We start from the raw sequence: 13,134 nt of genomic DNA, 5'->3' as shown, positions 1-13,134 counted from the left end.
TCTCTTACCTTAAAAAAAGTATAATTTCTAATTAAAGAAAAGGATCAGGACTAAAAAGAAGAAAAAATAAATAAATCTCAATCCATCATGAGTATTTACTTCTAAATACTTATTAAAATAGAGAGGCCTAGCAAAAAGAGGTAATCACCTTTATTTTCGGATAAATAATTTGAATTTGAATTTCAGGGAGTGGTGCTAGGGGTCACTGAATGGTTGATTTGTTATGAAAATAAAATAAATGCTATGTCCTTCACACTCAGCAGATCTCAGCCCAATTAAAAATCTTTGGAAGCTCTTGGACCACATGTCAGACAGTGCTCTACACTCTTCTCATTTGTTTTAAATAATATTCTCAAGTTCCAGAGATCAAAGCTGAGGTGACTTTCAGCTAATTTTGTTACACATGTTGAGGAAACATCTTGCTATAACATTTTTATTATTGCATATATATAAAAATATACATATACATATACAAAAAGGCCAGCATAGTGTACCAGGGGACAATGAAGTTGTTCAGTGCAGATATGGGCCTGACAAATGACTAATTAATTTTGTCTTGATTTTCCTTGTTGATTTCTCATCCACCTGTACAACAATACATTAACAATAATACAATACCTGAATAACTGCAAAAAAAAAAAAAAAGTTTTCACATTTTTTGACTGGGTTTAAAATAAACACACTGATCCCTCACTTTTCTTCATTTCAGAAAAAAATCTGCATGCCTGGGATTTTACTATAACAGAGACAACACATATTGCTCTGCAATTTCCCTTTATATAGAGGTATGCCTTTTTAAATGGATACCTAGTATCTAGAAAATAACTTAATCAGAAAAAGTTCTATTCTACCTGACTTGCTTCGATTTAAGTGGCCTCTTTGGTATAATGAGAAGCAGCGTACATTTGACTTTTGAAGAGAGGTATTGTGAAAATATCTACTACAGACATTTGTTGTAATCAAAGACCCGTAACTGTCTCTGGTTGCTGAGGAGGGAAAATCTGTAGCCATGACTGATGCCTGAGTCTACTGTAATATGTGCAGCAATACGCAAAAGGAGCTTTCTGATCTCTGTTTAACAGTTTATCCAAGTGGCAAAACTTGGTGTGAACATTTTTCATCACCCTGATAAATCTTTGCTGATGGGAGATGATGTTCGCATAACTCCAGCCTTACTGACACAATGTTTGGTTGAATAATTCATGATACCATAAATATGTGACTGGTGAATATAGAAGAGCAAGAGTTATGGTAGTTTTATTAAAACGGTAAATCTAGCAACTCGCCCACGGCTGAGGGAAAAAAAAAAACAGAATAGGAGAACGGTATCATGCTCACACCCATTGCCAGTTTGGTCTTAGGTTGATGCAGCATTTGAGTTCATTTACAGCTTATCGTGGTATGGCTGAGACTTGTGGGCTTTGTGTGTTGAGAGGGGGCCAATATAATCTGTCTTTCAAACAGGAAATGACAAAGGGAGGAGAGTGGAAGAGAGCAAACAGGAGCAGGTATGCAGTCTGCTTAACTGGTGGCTGTATTGCATTCCACCCAGGCAACGCTGGTGATGGATTGACGCCAGCTGGAGAGAGGCAGTCCTGAATCAATTAAGGTGAGTTCATGAAATTGAACAGAGTTAAAACCTGGAGGGGGGGATCTTTTTTACGGGTAATTTGATCAAACTTGTGTTCACTCTTAAACCCCAAGACCTAATGGGGCGATAATGGATGGCAATTGCATTACTTTGTGTTGACACAAAAATATGCATTCCAAAGGTTGCCATTTCTACTCATTATAAATTTCCCATCCATTACTCAAAAGTCACTGGACCCTGAAAAGACCCTGATATATTTCCTTGCTCAGAAATTATAATACAAATCATTAAATATGGGAATAGTTTAAAGATAGTTAGAAAGAACAGGGAGAGTGTTAGATGCCTTTCCACTCATTGCTCTGTTCCCACTGACTTCAGTGGCCTCTGATCAGCAGATAACATTTTGATTGACATTTATGAAGGTCATTGGTTAATTATCAGTAACTCTTCACCTTTAATTACGCATCAGTGGTATTATGTACATGCTTATTTGCTCAAGACCCCAATTGGTTTGACAACATTTCTTATGCAAATTAGGCAACAATTATCTTCCCCATCAATGATGCAGGACTTGTTTGTCCCTAACGACATTGTTTGAGGTACTGAGTATGTCATTAAGTCCTTCCCTGCAAGGATGTTATCAGGGTGACCACCCTTTCATCACTTCTGTATCTTTCTGCTCTAAGTGCTCTTTGGCCCACAACAGAATAAAACCTTTGCAAACTCAACTTTACTCACTTCAACAAACAGAGGAAGGCACTGCAGTCTGGAAACACGTATAAAAGGCAGTCTCTCTATAAATGTGGTTTCCTTCAGTATGAAATGAGAGGAATTAAACCACAATATGAATTTAAAAACCAAAAGAAATGAAACATAAGAAATGACTTTTCAACTGTGTTTAAATTACAAGTTTTATTCTAGTATAGCCTAAAAAAATACAAATTTGACTAAGCTAATTAGCTCTATGAAAACACTTACTGGTTACATTTTATTTTAGGTGATATACATTTATATGATGCATATGCATTAGTAAGTAGGTGTTAGAACAAGTACTGTAATAACAAAACACAGTCATGTTAACAGAAATTGCACTATAAACACCTACATCAAAATCATTCTGAATAACATGACCTCATCTTATAATATTTGAATAATATAACTTCCACTTATTGGGATGTCTATGTTGTATTTATTTATGTATGGATGCATGTATATTTACTGTATTATTATTATTATTATTATTATTATTATTATTATTATTATTATTATTACATGATCTCCCATAGGCATTATGTGGATGTGGATGGCTAATTATAAATGCCCAAGTTGAAGCCTACAGACCTTGCCAAGTTTATGAGAGTTCAGTGAGCCCTCAGCAGAGCCAGAGCGAATCACTTTCTGCTCTGAATATAAAATGTTAATTCATGCTGCAGGGAATTCACAATTGGGCGAGAGAACAGTATTGCCATCATCGCTCCTTCTTCTTCCCTCTTTTTTCCTGTCTCTCTCCATCTCCATAACTGACTGCATACACTCCTGTCGTGGTAGTTTACATTCCTTCACCTTGTTTTAATTTCCTGTTAACTTGCACATCGTGATTGACTGTAACCCTTCTGTATAACCACTGACTGGTCTGACGAACTAGAACACAATGAGCCGTGACAGTCAACATCCACAAAAATCCATATAAATGCATCAAACACATGAGCATATTTCACCAGCAATTGTCCTGACTGCTTGGCAAAGTCAAAAAAGTCTTTAATTAAGTGCAGGTTGTCAGATCATTAAGATGCTTTAACAAACATATCCTAATTAGGAATATGTTAAAGCAAGTATCATGTTAAAGATTTTCACAAGTTAATAAGACAACATACTGGGTTTTTACTGTCTTGAGCTTTGCTGGGGACCAGTGAGACAGTTGCCTCATTGGCTGGATAGGTATATAAGTACCTACAGTTTATTTCTGTCTCTCAGTAGTTGTGCAGAAGTTTAATCTGCTTTGGGCAAGAAATTTTCTTTTAAGAATCATAAACTGGTCAACTTCACATGTGAAACTATTTTATATGACTTTGGTCATGTTCCTCTATAATGCAATCAGATTTAAATTACAGAAAATGTAATTTTTGTAAAAATTGATCTTACTTCGAGCCCATGTCAGTGCCTGATTAATACCTCTACTCTAAACTTGCATTACTAGAAAAAACTCTGTGCCCTCTTTCTTGCCGTGCACATGTGCACACACAGTAAAAATACTGTATGACATGTAAGTGCAAAAAGATTGAAACCAATCCCTTTGGAAAATTGTAACCTACTAAACGTCAGTGAAACTGAATTTCATGGTTAACCGTCTGCCAGTCTCACACCTCTTCCTCCTTCATGCAGCTTTCAAGAGTGATTGATAGGATTCAAGTCATCCATCCTAAACTATATATCTTTTTGTGGGCTACATTAATCTTTCTAGCAATTACTGCTCACATTGCAAGGTTGTGAAAATTTAGCAGAACATACATGTACATACTAAAATTGCAAGTTTTTGTCAGAGTTCTGTCCATCATAGACTATGATACAAGTGGTAATGGCAATGCATTTGGTAGACAGAATATGTGTATTGGACAATGAGTACAGCTTTATCTCTAAATGTGTCAATGCCTCAGAACTGATGAGGAAACAATTTTGCATTGTTGATGGGCTTTATTTTGGATGAGCTATGCTGTTGGTCCTAAGAAGATATCAGCATGAATTCTTGCTATAGTGCCCAACAGAGCTACGCTAACTGTGGAAGTGTTAGCAGTACAAGTACAATTCTCTGACAGTAGTATGTGTGACACACACACACACACACACACACACACACACACACACACACACACACACACACACACACACACACATATGTGTATATATATATAAACAGATAGATATAAAACACACTCCTAAACCTTGTAGAAAGTCTTCCCAGAAGACAGAGTTGGAGCTGTTACAGCTGCCAAGGGTGGGCCAACAACATCATATTAAACCCAGAGGAATGGGATGTCACTCACGTTCATATGCATGTGAAGATGAGTAAATACTACCGATAATATAGTGTACACCAGAGAGAACACCATAACAAATTGACTGGCATAGTATATACAAACGTCTGTGGCCTGAAAGTCATATGGTCAAAATGCTATTTGCCCCCAAAGGTGGTTGAGAATGACCAAACTAAGATACTCTTGGACTTCTAGACACCGGCAAAGAGACTGGTGATGGCTAACCAACATAATAGTGGTGGACAATCAGAGATGTAGCAATATCAAGCGATAGTAAGATCAGTAAGAAGGAATACCAGAAGCTCAAGAAATACCAAGAGCTGAGAGAAGAGCTAAAGAAGATGTGCAAGGTGAAACCAGCAGTCATCCCTATGGTATTAGGGATTTTTCAGGCAGTGACCCAGTGACTGGAGCAAGTGGCGGATTCCAGGAACAACTTCTGAGATCTCTGTCTAGAAGAGGAGAGTCGTAGGAATAGCTAAGATATAACGGAGGGCTTGTTAAGAATAAGTTACTATTTATTCAGAGAGTAACTAGAGATGGTAAATAAAAAAATACTGACAGCGGCCAGTGGTACCCCTCAGCCTCCTAGTAGATACACCTATGGTATCAATTTGAAAATCCTACGTCAACTTGTTTTAGTTCACACATTCACAAGATTTTCAGAAAACTTGACCTCTGACCCCTGATCTTGAGGTGAATGTCAGTGAGATTCGAACTCATCCAAGAGTTTTAGTTGAAGCACCCGTGGTATCAATTTCAAAACCTAAAATCCTAGGTGACTTCCTTCTCAGGCTATCACATTCACAAGATCAGAAAACTTGACCTCTGACTTTGACTTTGAGGGTGAGGTCACCGAGATTTGAGCTCATTGGAGAGTTTTAGTAGATACACAACAAGTGGTATACATTTGAAACTCCTACTTCCCTTTGTTCTTGAGTTATCACATACAGTATAAATTCAAAAGGATTTGAATTTTCATTGTTTCCTACTGGACTTGGTTTCTATTCTATTGGGTTATGCCTAAACGGAAGAGGTAAGCTTGTCAGCGACCAAGGTGCACTCATTCTCTCTAATCTCTTTCCTTTAGAAGATCAGAACAAAATCAGAATAAGCTCAGGGTTAATTATTATGTGTATAATTCAAGTATATTTATCTTTTTTTTAAATTTGTTATTCATTCTGCTTTTGCTTTGGTCCTGCTAAAAGCAAAGCAACATTAGTACAAATAGCTCTTAAAGGTTACTCCAACCTCTAACATTAACAGAATCTTGGGCCTAGTTTTCCAAACCACTAAACTAAGCCCAATCATATTCCAAGAGCACTGCTCTAGAGGGTTTTTTAGTAAGTTTACCTATGGTATCTATGTAGAACTTTGGGTGTCCAAGCCAACTGCTGCCCGCTCAGCAGGGTGATGACAATACCCCATCGGCTAAAAAAAATTGTTGTGTGCTTGTTTTATTGTGACCTAATAACTACTCTAACTTACTACTCATTTGGGCATTTAGCTTTTAAAGCAGGGTGTTGAATGCCTGCAATGGTGCATGCAAAAAACAATTAGAAAATGCACTAATATTTCAGTATTATTATTATCATTATTATTACTGTCAGTAGTAGCAGTAGCATATACCATAATATGAATCCTGAGTTGTACATTCTGTAAGTATTCCAGCAAGTAATCAAGCTCTTCCAGTTTTGAACACACCCAACATGACATGTATTTAAGGCAATTATTACTGGTTCAGAGAAAAATAAAACATTTTTATACTGAAACCTTAGCTCAAATAAATCAGAACTAAAAAGGGGATATCATAAACTCTTCTTTGATAGAAGACATCCATCCATCCATCCATCTTCTTCCGCTTATCCGGGGCGGGGTCACCGGGGCAGCAACCTAAGCAGAGAAGCCTAAACCTCCCTCTCTCCAGCCACCTCCTCCAGCTTCTCCTCCCGGTGGGACATGCCTGGAACACCTCACCCAGGAGGCACCCAGGAGGCATCTTTGTCAGGCCACCTCAACTGGTTCCTTTCTATGTGGAGGCGCAGTGGCTCTACTCTGAGCCCCTCCCTGCTAGCTGAACGTCTCACCCTATCTCTAAGGAAGAGTCTAGCCACCCTTATGAGGAAGCTCATTTCCGCCACTTGTATCTGCAATCTCGTTCTTTCAGTCACTACCCAGAGCTTGTGACCATAGGTGAAGGTAAGGATGTAGATCGACTGGTATATTGAGAGCTTCGCTTTTACGCTCAGCCCTCTCTTCACCATGACGGACCGGTACAGCATCCACATCACTGCAGCCGCAGCACCAATCCGTCTGTCAATCCCCTATCAAGCTCCCTTCTCCTGTCACCTGTGAACAAGACCCATGAGATACTTAAACTCTTCCACTTGGGGCAGGATCTCGTCCTCAACCACCCCCTGAATCGCTACCTTATGGTGGAGGGGTGTGTGTGTCCCAGGGGCTATGTTGTCCGGGGGCTTCTGCCCCCTGGTAGGGTCTCCCATGGCAAATTGGTCCTGGGTGAGGGACCAGACAAAGAGCGATTCAGACGACCCTTATGAGAAAACCATCGAGGGAACAGTTCATCCTGCACGGGATAGGGTTAATGGGGCTCCGCCCTGGAGCCAGACCCGGGCAGGGTGCCTGAGGGCGAGCATCTAGTGGCCGGGCCTTAGTCCATGGGGCCCGGCTGGGCACAGCCCAAAAAGGGGACTTGGGCCCATCCTCCTGCAGGCCCACCACCCACAGGGGACGCCGTAGGGGCCGGGCTCATTGTGTGCCGGGCGGCGGCCTGGAGTGGAGACCCTGGCAGACTGATCGCCGGCTACCAAGACTGATAGTAGACATATTACGTATTTATTTATTTTCCTCTGGAAGATGCCAGTGGAATGGAATGATTCTGGTAAATTTATTTTATTTACATTTTCACAATTTTGCCTTTTCCCTATCTCTGGTGTGACTCAGTTAAAAAATTTAGACTTTGTCATTCATTCCACGATTACTTCAAAATTTAAGTCAGTTGCTTTATCTGCTGCTATTTATTGTCACTTTCACTGTGAGATTAATGTAACCTTTATTCACCTCTAGTTTTTCCCTGAATCAGCATCCATCAGTTCTTCCACTAAGCACATCATAAGTCCTGCCCCAAATAATATCCATCAGCATCTTTAAGCATTGCACTTCCCCTATTCACCCCTACCATTAGTGTCTAGACTACATCAAGAGTTTTCTAGTACTGCATATGCATTGCTCCTTAAAACAACTGTGTCACAATGGCATCAAATCTAAATGTTCAAGTCAAATTTATTTGATTTAATTACTCTCTAAGCTTTTAAGTATTTATGGATTGAACTGAACTGAATTACTGATTTACCACTTTTTATTCCTGGATAGCAGTCTTTTAAAGGACTCACTGTTTGTGACTTTTTGAGTTTTAATCTAAAAAGTATTAACCTTAAATGTGTATATTTATGAATCTGGGGATTATAAAAGATTAGCCTTCAATACTCTTCCAAAAATGTGATAATGTGTTCATTTCTCACTCAAGGTCATGATAAATATATAAAAATATAAATAAAATAATATATATATATATATATATTAATATATATATATATATATATAATATATATATATATATATATATATATATATAATATATAATATACTTTTCTTTTATTATATTCCATCTGCTTTCTTGCTCTCCTCTTTCCCTCCCTTTTTTTCACTGGGCTCTCTAACTCCGTTTGTCCTTTGTTGTCAACCTTCCCCTGAGACAGTGTTGTCACTTCTCTTTAGTCTGGCTACTCACTAAGGCTGCACAGCTGTAATGGTTTTAGATTCCAGCTAAACCTTTGGCTAACTGTGATCAGGGAAGTAGGGGTGAGAACAAGAGAGATAAGTAGAGAAAGAAAGGGAGGTGTGTGTTTGAAGGCTGCAGCCTTTCACACAGGCAATTAATGACTTTGAGGACAAACCTTTGTCTTCTGTCTGTGACCCTGGGTTATACATTTTCTTCATACTCACCCTTTTTTAAACTTATTTTCCTTCTCTTTTTTATATTTTTTAAGCATTTCCTACAGGGACAAAGATGCGATTGTGGAGGTTTTTTTCCCTTCTCTTGTATGCTTTTTTGTTCTTATCAAAGAAAAGCATTAAGGGCACAATGGTATTCCTGCCCTCTCCTTATGTTCTCCTTTCACACAATATTTCCTGTGACAGTGTGGGCCCCCTTACAATGTTGCTTTTGGACATGGTGACTGATGAAATAGCCAAGTCTGAATCACTTGCTTTGGGCTTCAGGCTGTGGGTGGTGAGCAGTAGAAGGTTATGTTAGAGATATATTATACAAAAGGCTTTCTTTTTAACATGAATCTCTTCTTGACATTTGCTCCCCTCACTTGGCTCTGCAAAACTATAAGCAACTACATTTAATGAGTTTCATATTTTGATTTAAAGTGACTAGCCCTTACTATGTTCTCATTTTTTATTGAAAATGACTGGATTTCTCAGAGCAGTGTATTCCCCCCCCCCCCCCCCCCAGAGCATATTATTTGGGGGAATCTAAGTGATTTGTGCACTGACATAGTTTGTGTTGAAATGTGCAGCACTGAGTATTATATTGTTTTGTAGCTTTATAGTCCACAGATGAAATCACTGAAGCATTAATGTCTGACCTGCACAGATGACATGATGGTGACATAATTAAACTGATTAAGTTCAAATTCTAGAAATTTTTACCATATCATCCCAGTTCCCCCTCTTTCACTCTCCTAAGGGTAGTCTAAAGTTAAAGGGGATTGTATAATGGTGGATTAGCCTGGGGGATGTAGCTTAATTTAAGGCTTAGCCGATTTTTCTTCACCACTAAATGGCAAATTTCTGAAGATCTTCAGTTTGGTGATTGTTTGGTGGGTCTGCCAGCAGTTGTGAAAATGGCAACTTAGTACATTTTGAACTATACCTTCTTGGGAGGAGTTGAATTTTTTAAGAAGATGATTTATTGTCCTTAACATTACATTTCTGATGACATGGGAAAAAATGAAACCCGGTTTAAAAGCGGTGCTCTCCTGGTGGCTGAGGGGTCTTTCATTATGTCTAGTGTACCATTAATTTTCACCTGATTACCAATTGAAGTCTATTGTACCATTTAGGGATGAAGAAGCACCTTCTGTGGAAACTTCACAAACGTTTGGGATTAATACAACTTTCACTTCTCCTCCTATTGTAGTCCACTGGCTTTCATAGGTCAAAGGAGATTAGCAATGTAGCAGTAGAAACACACAGGGAAAAAAAACTTAAAAAGCTGGAGTTTGAGTTGACAGACAAAAAAAGAAATAAGGCTCACTAAATCTATCCCTCCAGTATTGCCAAAGATTTACAGAGTGCTACATGCATAGCTACGTAACAATATCTGATCCAAAGCATTCCAAAAAATTTCACAGCAACATTTCCTGGTGGTAGCATAACCTGTTTATCAGTAGGCCCAAGGTTATTTTATGTGAATACAACAACAACTTCCCTTGGGTCCTACATTTTAGTCAGTGGTTCACCCTTTGTTGCACTGACTTGGAAAGGCAATATAGTAGAAAAAGCCTTTCCAAAAAGTCAAATCTCTATAATGTTTTAAAAGTGTTAAATATGTCTAAAAATAATAATGCAATACATTAAACTGAGGACTGTGTCTGTATTTTGTACACAGAGTTATTTGTTTGCAAATGAATAAGGATTTAAAACTAAACGTGCGTACTGTTGCACAAAACAGAAGCTCAAATAAGATAGTGGTGTACTATAAAATTTTGACGTATCGGTCATATTTATATATATTTATATTTAATACATACTCTTGAGGTAAAATTATTTTTTGACACATTGCAATTTATTTTGACACTTGAGTTATGTTTTCAAAAGGAATTTTCACATTTCATGCACTCAGTGGTACATGCATTCATTAAATGCAGCAAAGCTGTTCTAAAAAGTCAGCCAAGTCTATCCTGCTGATGTAAAAATAGGACGAAAGGATGTGTGTGTGTTTTTTTTAAATTTCAGACAACACAGAATCTTTGCTACATAATCCCTGCTCTCCTGGAAAGGTTTGAGACCTTGCTAAGCCTGTAATCTCTGCCTCCCACAACTTCACAAAAGTCAATATAAAAGACCAATTACAACTATAAACTATAAACAACACTTACCTGTCTGGTACATACTATTAAAAAAGAAAGAAAAAATGTATGTGTGACTGAGAAGGACATGGGAATTTCCAAAAAATCCAAACTATTTCTGCATCAAATTTGTTCTCAAAAACAATGCTTCCTGTCGTGTATTGCCAACAGAATGGAATACAACATGGCAAAGTTATACTCAAGTGCAATCTTAATAGCCACACCTTAAAAAGATCTGTCGAAATCCAACCAAATCACCTTCCTATGAAGCTCGTTCAGTGTCATTTTTATCTGCCTGCATTTCATTTGTCTCAGTGGACACCCTAACACTGTCTGTTTAATTAAGTAACGTTAGCCTTAGAACCCAACTGGGAGCCTTCATTAAACTCTCCATTATGCAATTTCTACATCACTTACTACAAGGGCTCCTTCAGCATTAGGGTAGCTGGTTGCTTTCTCCACCAGGTTGTGTTCAGTCGAGGGGTAGGGCCCCAGAGGTAAAATCAAATCAATACTTCCAGGCAGTGGGAGCTAACAAGGTCTATCTAGGGTTGTGCTCTGCTTCTAAGTAATGTCAGGGGACAAACGTGGAGGTTCTAACAGTTACTCTATCACATGTCTAATAGAGTAGTACTTTCCTTTTCTCTGTAAGTTATTCTGGAGTGTAAAGTGAAGACTTAATCTGCTTAAAACTTCCCACAGTTAAAAAAAAAACTCTTGAAGCTATTCAATTTTGTTAAGTAGTTTAATCATCAGTGACAATTAAAATAGATGATGGTGCGCTTTATGGAAGATAAGTCTTTCTTGGAGTTGGACAGTAATACACTTTTAAAACAGACATGGATCACAAACCAAACTGCCTTTGCACTTAATCTTTCATGGTAAAACTGAAGGTGTCAGTTATGGAGCAAAGCATGTTTTTCACAAGCACTGATTTAAAAAACAAAACAAAAAAAGAATATCCTATGAATTGCTGATCTCACTCTGTCTGTGGCTTATAGCCTATACAAGTTTTAATTTGTGCATCATAGTTCACATCTATTACCCGGTGCATTATTCTCTTAATTTTGCTGAACCTTAGTAGCGATAGCCAGTATAAATGTAATCACATAAATGGTTAGTTCTGAATCTTCCGTGCTATGGAGCCCAAATGTATTTAAAGAAAGTCAATGAGAAAAGCAGAGAATTAACAGAGTAAAAACAGATTTGTGTGACAGTTTACTGCCAGTGTTTAATTTTAGACAAAATGTACTTAAACTGGCGTATATTAAAAAATTTTAATCAAACACTTCATAGTTGCTTGATTTTGTTGGTAATTGTAATTAAAGGACAAATCCCCCCCACCCCTTTTTAACTTCTGTAAACCCACAAAAACAAAAAAACTAGAGATATTAATGTAATGAAAATGATATTTTAAAGTAACCTATTGCAGCATGATAATTTGTCATCATTTTTAATACACCAGTTCATGATGTTAATAGGCTAATTTAAAAGGATGTTTCACCTTCATTTTAAGGCTTAAATAGGATTTTTTTTAAATGGCTCTTTTGCTAGACCACGGGCCATAGACAAACAACAATAACCCTGCAATTAAAAAAATAAAAAAAATAAAAAAATAAACAAGTTATTTAATGTGATAGGGATGTCCTGGTTGACATGCATGTACAGCAAGTTGGAGACCATACTTCTGGACTGGAAGACTGTGGTGGTCCCCCTTTTCATAAAGGGAATGGGGGGTGTCCTCCATCTTTAGGGGAATCACACTCCTCAGCTTCTCCATGAAGGTCTATTACCAGTTTGCTGGAGAGGAGAATTCCATTAGCCCACCGTCACAGTCCTGGGTCAGTGACCCAGTGTTTTGTGTATTGTTTTTATAATTTGTTATTTCTAGTGTTTAACATCAGTTTAGTTCAGTGCCTTTGAGTTTTGGTCTATGGATTTCCTGTTTTATTTTGAAAGTCTGTGTCTTATGTAAATATTTCTAGTTTTCATCTGCCTGTTAATTTGTATGAGCTGTGTTCCTCATCTGGTCCTCATTCCCTCGTTTTCCTCTGGTATTTATTGTCTGTGTTTTCTTTGGTTCAGCATCGCATCATACCCTCATTCTGGCCTGTGTGTTTTTGTTTCCAGTTCAGTCTCCAGCCCTCCTAGTTTTGTTCAGTTTCTTGACTTATGTCTGCAATAAAGCAGTGGACTTTGAGTTTAAATTCTGCGACCATGAGTCTGCATATTGGGTCCCTTTTCCAGCCTGCCCGCACACAGCCATGACACCAACCTTGAATTTAGGTTTTCATCCTGGTCACTCAACACTGGACCATCTCTTTATCTTCTCTAGGTTGCGCAAGGGTAT

The sequence above is a fragment of the Haplochromis burtoni genome, unplaced genomic scaffold (genome assembly GCF_018398535.1).
Source record: "Haplochromis burtoni strain Fernald_Lab_line unplaced genomic scaffold, NCSU_Asbu1 Contig_125, whole genome shotgun sequence".
Classification (NCBI taxonomy): Eukaryota; Metazoa; Chordata; class Actinopteri; order Cichliformes; family Cichlidae; genus Haplochromis; species Haplochromis burtoni.
This window is presented reverse-complemented; position numbering follows the sequence as displayed.